The sequence below is a fragment of the Chlorocebus sabaeus genome, chromosome 12, assembly GCF_047675955.1.
Source record: "Chlorocebus sabaeus isolate Y175 chromosome 12, mChlSab1.0.hap1, whole genome shotgun sequence".
Taxonomy (NCBI): domain Eukaryota; kingdom Metazoa; phylum Chordata; class Mammalia; order Primates; family Cercopithecidae; genus Chlorocebus; species Chlorocebus sabaeus.
In genome coordinates this window covers 100,921,702-100,935,764 of record NC_132915.1, presented here as the reverse complement: position 1 = coordinate 100,935,764, position 14,063 = coordinate 100,921,702, and the positions used below count along the sequence as shown (strand labels likewise).

At 41.7% G+C, this 14,063-nt stretch overlaps 1 protein-coding gene across 7 annotated transcripts in view; it reads left to right on the top strand.

The window, feature by feature from the left end:
• MAPKAP1 (MAPK associated protein 1) overlaps nt 1-14,063 on the top strand; it is a 273,571-nt gene that overhangs the window by 154,658 nt on the left and 104,850 nt on the right. The window lies entirely within an intron of this gene.

Below are 14,063 nucleotides of genomic sequence, written 5' to 3'. Positions count from 1 at the left end.
AAGGAAATGCAAAATATCAGAAGTTAGTGAAAATTAAAATGTAGTTTTTATCCATTCAAGTTTATAGAGCTCCTGAATTTTATCCACATGTCCCAGTTGTTAAGGGAAAACCTGCTGCATTTGGATTTTACTCTCAAACATAAGCTTTTTTTAACCTAGGCCTCAGCAGGCCTTCTCCTGGCCATCTCCTGGGAACAATAGCGATCCCTTTGGCACCCCCTGCTGTTAGTAACCAGCAAATTCACTGTTCAAAAGAGGGATTGCTTTAGAAGGCATTTCTCCATCTCTCTAAACATACTGTCTTTGTTTGAGATTGTTATAGAAAATAGAGTTATGTTACATACGATATATGAGTATTTTGGGTCTTTCTACCCTTGAGCAAAGAAAGAATACCTGAGTGCCCAGGGGTAAGCTAGGGAGTGGGCCCTCAGGCTTTGATGGTGGCCATTTCATCCCTACTACAAGGTCAAGTTTGGTGTATATAACAGCAAATTTTTTCCTGCTTTTTCATTTCAGAGGTACTAAAATAACTTTAAAGAATAAAGTAATTGAAAAGTTGGCCAATGATGCCTCCAACTTAACTATTTTTAACCTTGTATAATAATATAATCATGTGTATGTGTTACTCAGTTTCACTTGTAGCACACATATATTTTGTGTTATTTTTACTTAACATTAAATTAGGTCGGGCTCACGCCTGTACTCCCAGCACTTTGGGAGACCAAGGCAGGCCAGGATTTGGGAGGCCAAGGCGGGTCAGGAGTTCGAAACCAGCTTGGCCCACATGGCAAAACCCTGTCTCTACTAAAAATACAAAAATTAGCTGGACACAGTGGTGGGCACCTGTAATCCCAGCTACTCAGGAGGCTGAGGCAGGAGAATCGCTGGAACCCGGGAGGCGGAGGTTGCAGTGAGCTGAGATCGCACCATTGCACTCTAGCCTGGGCGACAAAGCGAGACTCTGTCTAAAAATAAATAAATAAATGATAAATTATAAATGTTTCAATATTTGTTCTTAATTCCTACAGTCTGTATTTATGTGCCAGAGATCTAGGCAGAGACAGCACTACCCTCATGGAGCTTACTATCTAGTAGTGAGACAGTTGTCAAATAATTAAAATGTGATAAGCAGTGTAAAAGAAAAGTGTATGGGATGCAGTGGAAGCCGATCGCAGAATATTTAGATTGCTTCGTTGTGTGGTTTTAATAAGTAATTTGATGATGACAGTCATTATCTATATACCATTTATTCTGTTGAACAACTTCCTTAGGATCATGCCTTGTAAGTAGGATTATTGGTTACAGAGTAGAAATGTCTTTAGACTCACTTTTTATTGACAAATAGCCCTCTGAAAGATGTCCTAATTTACAATGCTACCAACAGAATTCCTAAAATCATTTTTACAGTTTTACCATGACAAGGTATTAGAAGTGTTTTTTTCTACTTTAAAAGATATACACAGTGGCATTTCAGTAGTTTTTACTTGCATTTTTATTGATTATTAATATGACTAGAACTTTTTCTACATAAATATTAACATATGATTATAGCAGTCTTTTGAATCAAAAGTCCTTTTTTAAAGCAAGAGGCTATTATCACTGAGTTTTCAATAGAGTGGAGTGGGGCTAGGATTCATATGCCTTTCCAGGAGGAGCATCTAAGACTACACAGTGTTTCACTGTGAACCCTGCCTTCTGGAGAATAGGAGGAGGGGGAAGGCAAAGAGTAACAACTGCTTTAAACTTAACACTCTGTTTTTTGATCCTGAATTACTCCCATCCCTGTGTTCCCACTCCCAGACACACACATAGCCCAATCCTTTTTCTATTTTAAAATTCAAGAGAGTTTATTTGATGTGTCTGGAGTGCTTCTGAAAACACGAGGTAAAGTGAAATCTTTATCTGTGAGCATTAAGAACAAAAATGTCAATAAATTTTCTTTTTCTGAGTCGTCTGATGAAATAGTACAGATTACTGACTGTTTGCCCTGTGTGTGTTTTCTTGGTTCAGCAACCTCTTACTTGCCTTTCTGGTCTATATTCTAAGTTAGTAAAGCTTCTCTTACAAATGCAGAACAGAGCAGACCTTCAGGAGTCTCTAGGGATGTGTCTAAAGTTTCAGAGAAGGAAATCCCAGCAAAATAAATAAAGCCATAACTACTCGTCATCATTTCCCGCCTTCACTCCTTCCACTTGTCTCCCAGTAGAGGAGGGACAAGAAGTGGTTGGGCAGACACAGAGCTGAAACAGAAAGAGGGAAGTAGGTTTGACAATAGGGAGTGAACTGATACTTACTAAGGGCCAACTATGCATATGCTATCTCACTTAATCCCAAAAAAGACCAGTTTTTATGAACAGTTTAGGGACGTCGAAACTGAGGGTGAGCAGTATTGTTCTCAGGCCTAGATTTGACCCATCCCTGACTTTAAAGTCCATGCCCTTTCCAGCCCCCTGCCGAGAAGTTGAGGCTGGGGAATCCGGTGTTGGTTTAACCTGTGAATCTCACTGTCTTAAGACTGACATTCAGCCACTGCTGTAGTGCAGAAGCGATGGCATGGTGGACTCTGGAGCCAGACCACTTGGATGCCGATCCTAGCCTTGCCCTTACTAGTGCGTGTGGTCCTGGATGAATATTTAACTTTTCTGTGGCTCAGTGAAACGGAGATAATAATACCTATCTCACAGATCAGTTATGAGGATTAAATGAGTTAATAGATCTGAAGCACTTAGAACAATGTTTAGCATATGTACGCATCATCTTAGTGTTAGCTGCTGTTATTGTCACTATTAATAAACAACCTTGGAGAGCAAGAACTGAATTGTCTGTGCCCACAATACTCAGCATCACTCCATTACTATGATAGATCTGCCACACGTATTTCTTGAATGGGTTACTGAGTAGATCTTTTTGCCACTTGTACATTTTTCTTCTTCTCCTACTTTGTTTTATAGCAGAGGAGGGGTAGTGTTTAGGTGGACATTGCTCAGCTGGACTGAAAAAGTCGAACTGGAATAACTTTCAGTGAACATGGGCAGTGGGTAAACATTAAGGATCTACAGACTTTCAAATGAGTCCTCTTATGAGCACACATCCTCTAAGTTAATAGCAAGACCATTAACTTCTTGAAGATGAGGAAGGCACAGTCTTATTGTCTCTGTGTCCTTAGCACCCAGCACAGGGCTTCGTGGAAAAGGAATGACTGAATCTTCAGGTGTCTGTGAGCTGCCAGGAGGACACTTGACCCAGCACTATGTCCCACCTTGCTTTCTGAGACCTCTTCCCCTCTTTTACACCTGTTCCTGCCTTTCAAATGCCAGGAAGGCCCAGGTCACCTTCTGACCTTCAGAGGCCCTCACACCAGCTATTCCCGGGGCTCCAGTACCATCTTTGCCTCTAAGTGTGACAGCACAGACTTTGAATGTAGGCAAACCTGGGTTCACAGTTCAGCTTCACTAGTATCTGGATACATGCATGACCTTAGACAATTTTATTTACCTTTGTTAAGTCTCAGTTTCTTCATCTGTAAAATGTGGATAATAGTAACTATCTCATGGAATTGTCATGAGGGAGTTTTTTAAATGTAAGTTACATACATAACTCTTTTAAAGGGAAATAAATTCTCCTAAAGTCTCAATGTTTATCCAAATGAGTTTTTTAAATAATGCTACTTGGATACATGCAAATATAAAGTTCTATAATGTTTAGCTATAAATTCAATGTTTTTACACAACCTAAGCAAAATTACAAACTAAATACAGATAAAACCATAACATTAATAAAATACAAATTAACAACTTTAATGTAACATATGATGTTTTGCTGAAATTAAACATTGCTGATGTTGGGTTTAATTAGGTGTTAAATGTTTTACTTGTCAACTTGAGTCTTTTGATTTTCACATGAGACACCATGATTAACATCCTTTTAAACAGTGTATTTTTAACTACTAGTCCATTATTTTAGTGGGCCAATTGATTTATAATGTGTCCCCCTACACAAACACATAAATTTTAAATACTCTTTACTAGAAAATGGTTTTTTTTTTTTTTGGACAGCGTTTTGCTGTGTGGCCTAGTCTGGAGTACAGTGATGTGATCATGGCTCACTGCAGCCCCAAACTCCTGGACTCTTAAGGACCCTCCTGCCTCAGCCTCCCAAGTAGCTGGAACTATAGGCATGTGCCACCATGCCCAACTATGTTTAGTAGAGACAAGGTCTCACTGTGTTGTCCAGGCTGGTCCTGAACTCTTGAGCTCACGTAGTCCTCCTGCCTCAGCCTCCCAAAGTGTTAGGATTACAGGCATGAGCCACCACTCCTAACCTAGAAAACTCTACTTTGCGTATGGCCCACCATGCTTTCTCTTAGTATGATCAATTCATGGTGGTTTGCCCAGGACTCTCCCTGTTTCAAAACTGAAAGTCCTGTATCTATGAGCACTCCCTGATGCTCACCTCCAACCCCTTCCTCCATCCTAGGTAAGCCACATTGGTCACTCTACTGTATCTGTTGCTTGGTCTGTACATAAGTGGGCTCTGCCTGACTGATACTTGTGCATAGTGTGACTTGGCACCAAACAGCACAGATTTTTCAGAGACCAGCAAGACTGTTCATAGAGATTCTTGTGCCCACTGAATTATCTCACCATTTTTCTGTATTCAGCAAACAAGTTCTATATGCAGCTTGCAGTAATGCCATTTGACTTTCAATAAGTTCGTTAGTGATGTTAAATAACTCTACCTGCTGGAACATATAACCCCCCAAATCGCACCACCTTATCCTAGAGTTGGCAAACCTTTTTTTTTTTTTTTTTTTTTTTTTTTTGAGACAGGGTATTGCTCTGTCACCCACACTGGAGTGCAGTGACATCATCTTGGCTCACTGCAACCTCTACCTCCCAGGCTCAAGCAATCCTCCCACTTCGGCCTCCCAAGTAGCTGGGACTACAGGCATACGCCACCATGCCCAAATAATTTTTGTATTTTTTGTAGAGACAGCGTTTCACTATGTTGCCCAGGTTGGTCTCAAACTCCTGGACTCAAGTGATGTGCTCGCCTCAGCTTCCCAAAGTGCTGGGATTACAGGCTTCAGCCGCCGCTTCTAGCCCAGCAAACTTTTTCTGCAAAGGGCCAGATAGTAAATATTTTAGGCCATTGGCCACAGAGTTTCTGTAACTCAGCACTGCCATGGTAGTGTGTGAGCAGCCATAGACTACATAGACAAATGGGTATGGGATAGGTTTGTTGGTCAACTTCTGGATTTTCCCAATAAGTTTCTTTCTTTCTTTCTTTCTGTCTTGCCCTTTCCTCCCCTCCCTTTTTTTTTTGGATAGAGTTTCACTCTTGTCGCCCAGGGTGGCGTGCAGTGGTGTGATCTTGGCTCACTGCAACCTCCGCTTCCTGGGCTCAAGCGATTCTCCTGCCTCAGCCTTCTGAGTAGCTGGGATTACAGGCACCTGCCACTATGCCTAGCTAGTTTTTGTGTTTTTAGTGGAGACGGAGTTTCACCATGTTGGCCAGGCTGGTCTCGAAGTCCTGACCTCAGGGGATCCGCCTGCCTCTGCCTCCCAAAGTGCTGGGATTATAGGCGTGAGCCACCATACCCAGCCTAATAATTTTATTTCCTGTTCACATTTGTCTGATGTGGGCCAGGTGACTCTCTTGGGTATTTCTCCTCTAGGCAGTGGCTCAGGGCTCCCCAGGTGGGTGAAAAATGGGGAATGTGGAAGATGAGGAGTGAGGAGGGGCCTACAGCTATATCTGTCTCTCATACACCCCCCCATACACAAACAGTGACATATATAAAATATGTGGTGACACATATAGTTTTGCTTTTAGTTCAATGAAAAGCATATATAGCTATATATATCTATACATCCATATCATATCATACATATATTGATATGTATAGATAATACATCTGTATATGCTTTTCATTAGACTAAAATCAAAGTTGTTTTTAATTTTAAAAGTTTTTAGAGACAGTATCTCACTATGCTGCCCAGGCTGGACTGGAACTCTTGGGTTCAGACTGTCCTCCTGAGTAGCTGGAACTGGAGGCTCACATCACCGTGAGAAAACAGGTTTTTAAATTCTGAAACTTAGTCTGTAAATTCATCTGTTGATTCTTGGGGGCTCTTGAACCTCAGGAAATGCTGCTGTGATTATTAATATTAGCTGAGACTCTGGCATGTAGGAATTGTTACATAGTTGCTATTATTTCTGTCAGGGATTCTCGGTGGGAATACTTTACACTAAGGTGAGAATGGGATTATTTTTTATTATATAATTAATATGTGTCCATTATAGCAAAATTGGGAAATAGATCTATTTCTGCTTTTAAATTTGTCTTCATTCCATCATACAAAAATTGTGAATTGTTATTTTATAATTATTTACATTTTTTAAAGAGGAACTAATTAACTTAAATGAACTTCTCATTGGAAAAATGTTCTGTGGCGGGAACGTGTAATTGGATGTCTTCTGATGTTCTTACTAATCAGGACTAGATCTATCTAGCCTTCCCTCTAGAACCCCTGGGCCCCAGGAAACCCCTGGATATAGAGTTGTTGTTTGGCGAAGGAGAATGGATTATTCTAACAACTTGCAAATTAGGAGCCTGCTAATGGAAACTGCCTCTTTTAACAAATCTACAAGTGGATTCCTAAACTATTCGTTGTTCCTGATTGATTTTGGACAGTGCAAATATGTCTATAAATGGGAATCCCTAACTTGCTGACTACTTTAAGCCTAAGCAGTAAAGATGTTTGGATATCAGCAGTGTCAGGGAGGAGAAGTAGGGAGTGGGAGGAATGGGAAGGTTTTTGGCTGGCCCCCAAAACCAGATAAAGATCTGGAACTCAGATAGTGTCCTGCATCTCAAGCAGTGTTTCTTGCCAGCAGTGACCAAGCCAAAGCCTACTGTTCCTTTAGACAAAGTAGGACAAGGGAGAATGAGATCCTGAGTGGGCTAAGTGCCTCTCAAGGATAGGGACCTGCCTTGTTTGTCTCCTTCTCCCATTCCCAACACAGGCCTAATTTAGTCAGAATTTGTGAGACTGAATTGAGTTCAAAAGTGGCAATGACAAAAACAACTGTGGTAATACTACCTTAAATGTGTTGACATTAAAGTTTCATGCCAGGATTCTTCTCTGGAGTGGGGGAAAAAGGGCTTTAAAAGAAAAAAAAAAAAAAGAAAGAAAAGTCAAGGCCAATAAAATGGTCAAAATCTCCTTAGAAGTCAGAGCAGTTAAACTGTCTCATATATACGTGTATGTTTATGTTTTCCTTTAAATATTTGATATATTAGAGGAACATGAGGAAGGACCAGTTCTAACCAAGAGCTGTTTGGGTAAGGGGTTATCAGGTAACAGTGGAGGGTCTTAGCCCAGAAGCTGGGCTGCCTTGGGCATTGTGGCCCAGCAGGCTCCCAGAGACTGCCTTGGCTTCTCTTGGCTTTGCAGAAAGGGAAAGATGAGCTGCTTTTTAAAAGAGGCATGCCCTGGGTTCATTCATGCTCTTTTCTGGGCTTTTCAGAAGAGTGGGGAGTTTTAGTGTACCGTCTTGATGATAAATCCACAGTATACCCCAAGTGACCAGACCTTTATTAAAGGGTGTCATTAGCTTGAAGCCTTTCCTTTTGTTACATGCTATTGCCTTGTGGTCTAGAGAATGAAAAAAAAAAAGGAGGGAGGGAGGGCAGGGAGAACATTTTCACACACTCATTCAGTTTCATGCCTCTAGTAGACACTATCTTATTTATTTCTTTTTTAATCATATATTTCTTTTCTGTGATATTTTAAAATTGGCCACACCCCATCAGTAAAGTTTCTTATATGCAGTTCACTTTTATAATATGTAAGCTGAGGCTCAGAGACAGGTAGTTACTAACTCAAGGCCATAATGTTTGGTAAGAGGCAGAGCTAAAATAGAATAAGGAATAAAAGAAGATGCTTGTGTTTTCTGTAACCAGGCCTGACGATATGAGTATAAATTATCCTGGTTATTTATTGTTTGCTTGAGTCATAGAGGACCAACTGTGTGTTGTTTCTTTTCATTCTGCTGTATTAGCAAACATTTTCATTGTCCAGATTGTCCTCATGTATGGAAATGTAACATATGCAGCCTGTTTAATTTTGTATTTGTAAATCTGACTTGATTTCCTTTTTGGCAACAGCAACTGTCTAGAGAAAAGAAAGGATTTTTCTTTGTGTCTGTTTAAAGTGACAGAAATATTGGAGCAAGTAATAAAGATGGAAAGCATTAATTACACACTTCTAAGAATTTAAAGGTCAGACAAGCTAAATATGTATGTTTTGCTCACTGGAATGTCTTGAAATTGTGCCAGGATTCCCTTTGTTCCTACCATAAAAGCACACATTTTAAATAACCATCAACTTACTTTGTATCTAAAAATTATACCAGATTGTTGCTTTCGTTAATATGTATCTTCAAAGTCGGGAGCTCCCATTTCTGAGCCCATGTGATTGGTTTGGTGATGCCTCCCCCTTTGGCCATGTTTAGTTACTATGTCTCATTTTGATTTCCTCTGTTCTCCCCTCAGCTTATGTCGGAGTCTGTCAGCTGCTGCTATGTACATGTCAGGCTAGTGACTTGGAATGTTTATTAATACAATGTCAGTCTTGCTGTTGAAAAAACTGTGATGCTTCTCAGAAGGTTGTGATAGAACGAAGCGTTTGATTTCCAGATCCTGTCTGCACTGCATGGTGAATACATTCTCACATGTTATGCAGTTCAGTGACCTGACAGTTATGGAACCCCGCCTGGGACCCCATTTCAGCAGGACATATTTGAACAGAAACAGTTTGCAAAACTTTACACACTTAAACTCCTGCCAAGGCAAACTGTTAGCCACTTGAGTTTGTTATAAATACCCAGTGGCAGTGGTTGGAAGTAGCCCACGGTGTGTTTTATATTCTGAACGGAATGTGAATGTCTTTGCGGTTATATAGAGTAGTAAATAATTGAGTTTGATTAGGGAGAGGGACCTCATTATCCCCCACCTGTGCCCAGCTGGAAGGGGAGGGTCGAAATGAAGCCATTAGCTGTCTCTCTTACTGGCATCTCAAAGAGCTCAAATACATCTGTGTCTTATTTTCTTTTCTGGCACAATCAGTCGAGCAAGCTAAGCAGGCATGACTGGATTTGGCAAGTCCCAAGGACTCTGGCAAAGATACACAAGGAGAAGGCGGAGGGCAGTCATTTTGGCTTCTCACTGCCCATTAGTCTAGCGAGTTATGTTTTTGGAAAATGTCTGTTTTGAAAAAGAGTACTTTGTCCAATGTCAAACATCGCATGCTCCCACAGTACGCTTTGATCTTTTAAAAAATTTTTGGTCAGTGTAAGGAGAAACAAAATGTGACATTCACACTAGTGTCAACTCTTTATGGATAAAGTAATGCTCAAAGTACTTACTTTAAAGCAGGCATGCTGCAGTTATTACAAGGCCTTCTCTTGCTCATGTATTTCCATTTTCTACCTTGAAATGCTGGAGAATGAACATGCATGGAATTGGACCAGAGCAGGTTGAGAACTAGAGTATGTCTTCATCACTATTGGGAACTGGTCAGGACTGGAGACTTGAGAACGGCTGTTAGCAACCTTTTCCCACTTCCTGCAAACTGAGACTGTGGCTTTTGAAACCATGACTTTCTCCGAGGTCTCTAAAAATCTTGTAGGTCATATGATTACTCTAAGAATCTGGACATGTATAGTCAAACTGAATTTGTTACATTGGAAGTTGAACCTTTTCCACAGATTGGGTCAGTGGTTCCGGCATGGAAGGTGTGCTCTCTGGAAGTCGCTTCTTTCCCTGAGTCCCTAAGACTCACTTTGCGGCTGTGGAGGGATTAACAAACACAGACTTTGGAGTCTAGCTGATCTGGGTTCAAGTCCTGGCGCCTTCAGGACTTATTAGTTGTATAACATATTAACTTATTATATAACTCCAGACAAATGTCTCAGCCTTGCCAAACCTCAATTTTCTCTGTTATAAAATGGAACTTTTAATAGCCCCTACCTTTTCTAGGAGGATTAAACAAAGTAAGTGCTCAATAAATATTGAATATTATCATTGTCTCATCATTATATATTCATTGTACATATGAAGAAAATGCTTACGCTTATTATATGTTAACTGTTTATTAAACATTTATCTTTTTTTTAAACTAATGGCTGGCCTATAAGCATTTATTATATGACAGGTATTATGGTAAGTACTTTAGAAGTATTTTGCCTTTACAACAATCTTACAATCCAAGAATAATTATCATCCTCATTTTGTCGATGAGGAAATGAAGTTAAAGTGATTATGTTGTTATCCATAAAAGCAGAGGTGGGGCTTCACACCAGGTCACTTTATTCTAGAGTTTACTGGGCTCTGCTGCCTTCTGGTGCTGCCACCATCTCTCCTAGCATGGTTTAGAGCTAAATGATGACTGCATTTTGAGACATCATCCCCACTAGGAAGCTCTGGGGCCCTCTGACCTCTGTGTGGCTGGGTTAAGTGCCCTACGTTTGTTTCCGCAGCACTCTGAACTTGCCTCTACCTCTGTGGCTGTCACACAGAACTATAATTGTTTGTTGGCTTCTTGTCTTTCTCTCCCATTGGACTGTGCAACTTGCGTTAGGGACCATATTGTTGATTTTTTAATCCAAAACAGGATTTTTAATAGATGAGTGATCTCAGGTAAATTCCCTAATGCCTTCAGCCTCAGTTTCTATAAAATGGGTGTAATAATTGTACCTATTTTAGGATTGAATGAGTCAATACAGATTTATTTTAAAAAGCTTAAAACAGCACCTAGCACATAGAAAGTGTTCAATAAATAGTCGTTGCTGTTATAATTGTTCAACAGTGGACAACTTGTGCAAATCAAAAAGTTCTTAATAAATGTTGTTGAAATTCTTTACACCACCATGATTTTTAAATTTCCATCATCACTATTCAAAGACAGTGAATTAAGTTGAGGTGGAACATACCTGCATCGTAGTTAACACTTTCAAAAAGGAAAGCTTTGAAAACTGAACCCAGAGTGCTCCCCTTGGAGCTCGTGGGGAGCTTTGATGCTTGGGCCACAGGCTGCTCACTGACAGTGCCCCTGAATATTGCCACCAAGCTCAACAAATCACACATTTTAATGCCCCTGTGTTACCAATGACAGGCAGTGAGTTTTGAGATCCCCACCCCGCCCATAAGCAGTCTCTGCTTAGGAGGCAGGGGAAGGAGGGGCTGAAGTGGGGCCTCTCCTCTTGGGATGATGACTTAGGACAAGGAGAACAAAAGAGAACTAACATCGACTCCCTTTACTGTTTGCCAGTCATAGTGTGAGGTGCTTGGCATTCATTGTCTGTTTCATCCTCGTGACAATTCTATAGGGAAGTAGCCTACTCATTTCATGGATGCAGCTGAGGTTCCCACATGTTACAGCAACATCTCCGTTAGCCAAAGAACTGGGATTTCGGTCAAAGGGTATTTAACCTCCAGTCTATGCCCTTTCCTCTCCAGTGTGCTGTCTTCCAACTTGGGTTCTGGTTCCAGCTCTGTTCCTAAAGATAGAATCTCAGCTTTTCAGATGAAGACTTACGTCCCTGTGGACTCTGTGGCTCCCACTGCCTCTCGCTTACTGCTTAGTACAGAAAGGCTGCTTGTGTTGGGTTCATGCTGGCATACAAACTTCTCTATGCCAGTTTCTCTATGGGTAACTGAGTGGCTGTGTGCTGGGACGGAGCGCACAAGTGAGGAGTCTCTTTTTAAAATGCCCATACATTGTTCAGTGGTTACGAGACTTGACAGGACCTAACTTTGAATTGACTGAAGCACTCCTGGCAGTGTTTCATCCGCTCCCTGACGTGGAATTTCACCCTAGACCCAGCATGGACAGCCCGAGGAGCCATGGGAAGGGCAGCTGCTGCTTTTCAGTGTCCCTAGAATGCCCTGCTCTGAGGGAAAAGAAGTTGTCTGTCCCTGAGGCGAGCAGGAGGAGGAGCGGTTTCTGAGCCGAGACTTTGGTCTGTGTGTAGCCTGCCTGTTCATCCGAGGGCTGATCACCCCGCCACAGCTCCTAACCCAGAGACTGGAGCACGTGCCACAGGGAAGGCAGGCTGGGACCAGGAGCACCCTGTCTGCCTAGTACCAGCACTCCCCCCCGGATCATTGTCCTCTCAGCCTCAAACCCAGCGTCCCACATTAAGTAAAGGCTTTAAAAGATGTGTTTCAATAGACTTTTTAGAAAGCCCATAAAAAGTCCTGGATATAAAGAAATGAGGCATAAAACCCAGAATGTTTGGAAGTCAAGCTGAAAATTGTGGTGGCAAGTCTCCATCTCCACTTGTTAAATGGGAGCATAACTTAACACTTACACCTAGACGGAGGCTGAGAACCACTTGCATTCTATGCTCTTACGTTTCAGAAACATATGAGGCTATTACTCAAAAAACAAAACCCTGCCCATCTCCCCCACAAAGCGCTCACTGTAGACGTGGAACAAGATCCAAAGTTGGCATTGGTCTGGAGGGAAGGGAGCGGAGCGTGGGACTGACCTGAGGAAACTCTTATTAGGTCTGCCTGAATGTGCAGCACGCAGGGCAGAACCTCTTTCTCCTTTTAACGTGCACGTTTTGACGGAAATGGAGCCCCAGAGTAAGATACTGCACACTCACGAAGGTCCATTCCGAGGGCCGTGCGTGCCCCTTCCCTTCGCTGTTGTTTTCATTTTCCTCTCATGAACCTTGCTACCCTGGCTTCAGCACGGAGGCTGTAAAGGAAGATGGAGAGCCGAGTTACCTCAGAATGATCACTATCGTTAACATTCACGGGTGGTTCACTTATCATTCCTGACTGCACAGACATGGCAGCCGCTCGGAAGCGTCCGCAGGTGTAGCATGGTGATACATATTACATTGTGCCACAATGGATTTATGTATTCTGTAACAAAAGAAAAGTGTAATGAAAAAATACAGAAGGTAATCCTTTATTCCTCCACCACACAATTTATCAGTAATGCCTGTGGATGATAAGTGCCAGGGATTTCCTCTGCTTGCTTTAACCTTGTCACCCAGGTACGTTTTGGTAAAATGACAGAAAAATACAGACTGGGGATTTTCCTCTGCTCAAAAATCTTTTAAAAGGACACTTTTAATTTATGGAAGTTAGTCCAAACACAAGGCTTCCTTTTGAGCTTTTAGTCTGCTTTTGCTGAAAAAGATAAACGTATTGGCTGGAAATAATGCTGTCAGCCGGCAGCAGAGTAGGAGGAAACGTAAGCAATTTCTAAGCAGACTGAAATCTACAGTAGTTCCGCTAGAACCAGGTGGATGGCAGTTCATGAGGTCCAGGCCAGTACTAGTTTGTGAGTACCCGAGAACTTGTGTTCTCTTTTAGGCCCTACTCATCCATCGCCCAACATATTGTCACAGATGGAGCACATACTGACTTCTGAGGAGAAAGCAGGGGAAGGCAAATCTGATCGTGGTTGACTGGCATTTGTTCCAAACACACACTGGCCTAGCGCCAGAGCAAATACCCCCAAGTTTATAAATGCACAAGGCACTTTACATTTCAGTACTCTTGCCAAAGTATCACTTACTGCATCGCTCCCTAAATATAGTTTTTTAAAAAGAGCTTTTTCTTATTTTGCTTTGATCAGTAAAATAAACTTTTAAAGATTGTTCTGGGATGGGGTCCAGCTTCTGAGGTAAAGAATGGCCGGGACTCAGGCATGATTCAGTAACAGAGTGTTCAGTAAAATTAGCTTGACAGTTCTCAGGCCTGCTGTTCGATAGCAAGAACTTGACCAAGTTAAAATGGATGATGGTGCTGGCCAGACCAGCTTCGGCTTTTGCTTTTTAACAAATGGAATGTCAAGGATTAAACAGCAAGCCGTATGGAGAGGAGGGTTGTGGAGATGTCTCTGTATTAGGGAAGCAAATTAGGTCCTTGGTTTTGAGATCGACCCCCAGCCCCTATGGAGAGTCAGCCACCTGGTTGGGTCCAGCCTAGGCTTAAGACCCTTCCCAGCCTGTCCTACCATTGGGGAGCTTTTCCA